This window comes from Thamnophis elegans, chromosome 1 (assembly GCF_009769535.1).
Source record: "Thamnophis elegans isolate rThaEle1 chromosome 1, rThaEle1.pri, whole genome shotgun sequence".
Taxonomy (NCBI): Eukaryota; Metazoa; Chordata; class Lepidosauria; order Squamata; family Colubridae; genus Thamnophis; species Thamnophis elegans.
In genome coordinates, this window is record NC_045541.1 from 167953536 (window position 1) to 167959408 (window position 5873).

The window sequence follows — 5873 nt, forward strand, 5'->3', positions numbered from 1 at the left end:
CAATGGGCCATTTTTTATCAATGGGCCATTAAGAAGGCCAAGCTAGTCCACTTTACATAATAAAGACTTCTCCACTTCAGCTCCAGGGGGATGGGATTAAAGCATGATAATATTGGCCCTTTACTCAACTGACCACATGGCATCTGAGAACTCAACCAAACCTGGATTCAAAACGCAGCCCAGGGAGTTGCCCCTGCATGGCCCTAGGTGAGTCTGACAACCAATCAGAATATATTTCTTACACAGGAACAGGAAACAGAGAGGTGGGACTGAACAGGTTATAAAAAGCCTAGCAAGCCCCTCCTTCAGCCCTTCTCCACCAACATTGAAGCATGTGATCACCTTTTCTGTTCAGGACTCAAGCCATGTGGTCCTGTCCATCACCAATAAACCATCTTTCCAAGCAGCCTCCATGTCTCCAGTGTCTTTTTCCTCACTTGGAGCCGAACCCAGAAGGACATTTCTTTCATCAGCCCAAAGGTGCTTAAAAAAAAAAAGGCACTGGACTTCATTTTTCCTTGAAGATATTTTGCTTCTCATCCAGGAAGCTTCTCCACTTCAGTTCCCACATCTAAGGATGCCTAAGGATATCTAACTACGTAGTGGGGCTGAATTACCTTTTATATCCTTCTCATCTTTCCTATTACCTGCTCCTATGGATGTAATCTTATGATTTATGATTTATCATTTTATTGCTTGTATATACACTGAGAGCTTATGCACCGGAAACAAATTCCTTGTGTGTCCAATCACACTTGGCCAATAAAGAATATTCTATATTCTATTATAAATACACAATAAGAATAGCATTAGAAATACTATTGGTTTATCTATATATATATAAAAGGCAAATACCACTCACTCATCACAAAATCTCTAGAACGGTAAAGCCTACAAACTTGAAATTTGGCACATATGTTCCCCTTGGCTTCTAGATGCAAGCTAAGAAAGGATTTTTCAAAATGACCATCAGATCATTAGTATTTCTTATACAGTAATTAACAGGCTCTAATGCTAAGGAGTTCTACTTCCTCTCCCCACCTGAAAAGAACTGTTCCAACTGCCAGTTGCCTCACCTTCAATAGTTCAAACTGGCAGATGTTCCACTCCTTCACTCAGGAGCAGTCTGGGGCTCCTTACAGTACTAAATGTCGGTACCTCACCAAAATGTCTGTATCTTCCAGTTATGGAACTGCTTCCGGACTCAAGGCGGTGGGAGCAATATTCCTTTATATGTTTCAATCGCCAACCACCACTGAGCCAATTTCTCCCGCACAGCCTGATCACACAGGTATCCAGCTAGTTAGTAATATTACTGTTGGAAGAAATGTCCTGGGTTCAGTTCCAAGTGGGGAAAAAGACACTGGAAACATGGAGGCTGCTTGGAAAGATGGTTTAATGGTGGACAGGATCACATGGCTTGAGGTCCTGAACAGAAAAGGGGGATCACATGCTTCCAGATGTTGGGTGAAGAAGAAAAGAGAGAGCGAGATGCTGAAAGTCCCTGGATTTATGTCCTCTCTGGGCTTTTGAACCTGAGCTTGTATTCTGATTGGTTGTCAGCTTCCATGGGACCATGCAGGGGCAAATCTGTAGACTGTCTTGAGTTCAAGTTTGGTTGGGCATTGCTTCTTCCCAAGTGCCTTGTGATGAGATAGGTAAAGGGCTAATACTATCATGCCTTAATCCCATCAATAGCAATAGCAGTAGACTTATATACCGCTTCATAGGCCTTTCAGGCCTCTCTAAGCGGTTTACAGAGAGTCAGCATATTGCCCCCAACAATCTGGGTCCTCATTTTACCCACCTCGGAAGGATGGAAGGCTGAGTCAACCCTGAGCCGGTGAGATTTGAACCGCTGACCTGCTGATCTAGCAGTAGCCTGCAGTGCTGCATTTAACCACTGCGCCACCTTGGCTCTTATCATCAGGCGCTGAAGGGGGAGAACTTTGTTATGCAGAATAGACTGGCCCAGGCTTTTTTAATGGCCCATTGACAAAGGTGGGGGTTATTAAGAGTGAGTCTGCTTCCTGCCTAAAAACATGTCTCTCCATTTCTTATCCAGGGAAATATAATATTCTGCCTTTCAGGATATTTCATTTTTCTAGGAGAGGGGTAACTTCCTACATTACAATTACATTTTTCAATCTTAGAAACTTTACCTCATTTCTAAATAAACAGTGGCCTTTTGAGTGCATATCAGGGAACCACCCCCCCCCCCCGAGACTTTTTATATGCAACTCCAACTTGTATTCACTATATAAATAGCCTACCTTTGAATTTGTAAATAGAGTACAGGTAGCCCTCGACTTACAAACCACAGTTGACGCCAAATCTTGTTGCTAAGTGAGACAGTGTTTAAGGGAATTTTGTGACCTTTCTTGCCATTGTTGGTAAGTGAATCACTACAGTTGTTAAGTTAGTATTACAGTCATTAAGTGAACCTGGCTTTCCCATTGACTGTGCTTGTCAGAAGGTCACAAAAGGTCATATGACCCAGGACACTGCAACCGTCATAAATATGAGTCAGTTGCCATGCGTCCAAATTTTGATCACGTGACCATGCTGCAATGGTTGTAAGTGTGAAAAATGGTCATGTCACCTCTTTCAGTGCCATTATAATTTTGGTCACTACGCAAATTGTTGTAAGCCGAGGACTATCTTGAATAGTTTCATATTAGCTCATTGAGAATTTAATTGTGAAGGGCTTTTTAATATTTCTGCCATATGGTAAATAAACAAATTTCTAAACAGATTCTAGGTCAGTGTTTCTCAACCTTGGCCACTTGAAGATGTCTGGACTTCAACTCCCAGAATTCCCCAGCCAGCTGGGGAATTCTGGGAGTTGAAGTCCAGACATCTTCAAGTGGCCAAGGTTGAGAAACACTGTTCTAGGTGTACATTTAAAAATTAGATATCAGTCATAGACAAAATATACCCATAATAATACAGTGACATTAAAATGCACACAAGATGAAGGAGGGGCAATTTCTTTCATTGAAAGAAAGGGATAGTTTTTGAAACCAACTTAATTAATTAATTAATCGTTGGGTAATACCTCCAAATGTATTCACTCTTTCAATGCCTTTTTACTGTTCTAAAAAATTAATACTCAATAATTTCATGAACCAAACAGCGATTTTTTTCCAAAAGCTTCTCAGGTCTGTCAGAAATGGTGTAAGGGTCTCCTGCTTGGGCTAGATGACCTACAAAGTTCCTTCCAACTCTGTTAATCTGTATCTGTATCTATAACCCCTTTGGATTCACCCCTTGTGATTTTTGTAAAAAAGTATTTTAGTGTAGGCAAACAAGGGTGCAGAGAGAGGTGTGTTCCAGTTGCAAAATATGGAACGCTTCACGAATTTGCGTGTCATCCTTGCGCAGGGGCCATGCTAATCTTCTCTGTATCGTTCCAATTTTAGTATATGTGCTGCCGAAGCAAGCACAAACTATGGCTTGCCTTAAGAAGTATTTAAAGGTTATTCCTCCAGTTTTTCTAAATTTATGGTGATTAGTGCCACAACTAGGATCGGGTTTTTTTTTCTTTCTGTATTTCATATTCCAAACATTTCTTCTCATTCGAGCATATTGCTTTCCAAACAATGAATCTACGCCTATTTTTAATTAATTTTAAAAATGACAGGCTTTATGGAGTTCCCCCAGTGCATGATGGGAGGTGCCTATGCAAATAAAGCCATGCTTATATATGCTTATCTTCCTCCCGCCCGCCCCTCTTCCCCTTTTATTTCAACTATTTTTCTCGTGCATTCCTGATTCCCCCCCCCTCAAACACTTTGGAAAAAGTACTGAATATAGCAAAAGAAAAAGCTGTGAAATGTAACCTATCTGCGAGCACATACTGCCTTTCAAATACCCAGCTGCTGCTGTTCTGAAGGCCAGACAAGGAATAATGGATGGAAACGGACCAAGGAAAGATTCAACCTAGAAACAAGGAGGAACTTGCTGACAGAACAATCAACCAATGGAACAGAAGTTGCCTTCGGAAGTTCTGGGAGCTTCATCACTTGAGACTTTCAAGAAGAGATTGGACTGCCGTTTGTCAGAAATGGTGTAGGGTCTCCTGCTTGGGTGGAGGGTTGGACTAGATGACCTATAAGGTCCCTTCCAATTGTTAATCTGTTAAATCTGTTCTTTACACACGAGGAAGGGTCTGGCAAGGCAGAGTTTGCTCTGCGTGCAGATTTACACCTTCTGTGCCTTGTTTCTATAGACGAATCTGCGTGTTGCCCCCATTGCAATGCCCATAAAAATCCCCCAACCCTTCTAGTGCATTCCACCCGAAGGTCCCTAACCAGAGGTAGCCCCCCCCCATCCGCTCCCCTCATTGTTTGGCTGACTTCCCCCAGCCTTCCCGCTGCATCAGATTACAGCTCCTTCCCATCGCTCCAAGTTCCATATTTTGGCTGGGAATCATGGACAGTGGAGTCTCTCCTGCTCTGGGCATTATAGAACAGGTATTCCCTCGGATTACAGCTCCTTCCCATCGCTCCAAGTTCCATATTTTGGCTGGGAATCATGGACAGTGGAGTCCCTCCTGCTCTGGGCATTATAGAACAGGTATTCCCTCGGGGATCATGATGGTAGGGAGAAGATTCTATACTGTCACCTTTCCGATGAAGCAAACCAATGAAAAGTCATCTGATTAAACTTTCCCCACCCAAAATGAATAATGGTAATGTAATTGCCCAGGTACGTTTACATAGAATATAATTCTTTATTGGCCAAGTGTGATTGGACACACAAAAGAATTTGTCTTTGATGCCTATGCTCTCAGTGTTCATAAAGAAAAATAAAATAGAATACATTCATCAAGAATTATAAGATAAAAGACTTAGTGATAGTCATATATTAGGATGTTTCTCAACCTCAGCAACTTTTTAAGATTTTAAGGAACCAGGAGCACCACTCAGGTGACCCTGAGGACCCAGGTAAATCTTCAAGTGGCCTCAACTACTCTCTAAAAGGATGCAAATGACCAGCTGTCTGCAAGGAGTATAAATCTTTCCATTCCCCACTATCCTGTCAGTGTCTTTATGGAGATTTTCAGTCATCCAAGTCATAGTTGTCCCAAAGGTGCTTTTTTCAAGAGGCAACTGGACTTTCTTGTTTTTTTTTGAAGACGTTTCACTTCTCATCCAAGAAGCTTCTTCGGCTCTGACTGGATGGTGGGGAATGGAAGGATTTATACTCCTTGTATAAAGAAAGCATCCTGCAGAAAGCACCGCTCCAACTCCTCAATGAAAGACCCAGGGAGTATAAACCCTTCCCCACCATCCAGTCAGAGCCAAAGAAGCTTCTTGGATGAAAAGTGAAACGTCTTCAAAAGAAAAAAAAAGTCCAGTTGCCTCCTGGGGGGGGGGGAAGCACCTTTGGGACAACTTTTTAAGATGCCTGGATTTCAATTTACACATCTGCAGGGTTAACTGAATAGATTAGATTAGAATAGAATAAAATAGAATAAGAATAGAACAGAACATAGCATAGCATAGCATAGAATAACAGAGTTGGAAGGGACCTTGGAGGTCTTCTAGTCCAACCCCCTGCTTAGTCAGGAAACCCTACACCACTTCAGACAAATGGTTATCCAACATCTTCTTTAAAAACTTCCAGTGTCCTTTTTCTTCACCTTCTGCATTGCACTGCCTGCACGCGAGGTAACTGTTCTCACGTCACTAGTCCCTCAGGCAGGCAGGCAGGCAAGCGGAAGAGCAGCACAATCCCGTCCAAAAAGAACGACACCAACCACAACAGGGACGACAGCTGCCTTGCAAGGGGCCAGGTTCAATCCAGCCCTGCCTCCCCGCCCCGGGCTGACGTCACTTCCTGCTGGGGAGGCTCCGAGGCCGGGTCTG

At 42.7% G+C, this 5873-nt stretch overlaps 1 non-coding gene across 1 annotated transcript; it reads right to left on the reverse strand.

Annotated features, from left to right (window-relative positions):
• Positions 1-3339: 3339 nt before the first annotated feature.
• LOC116523764 lies at positions 3340-3446 on the reverse strand. Its single transcript, XR_004257126.1, has one exon. It is a non-coding gene; the product is annotated as a U6 spliceosomal RNA (small nuclear RNA).
• Positions 3447-5873: the final 2427 nt, after the last annotated feature.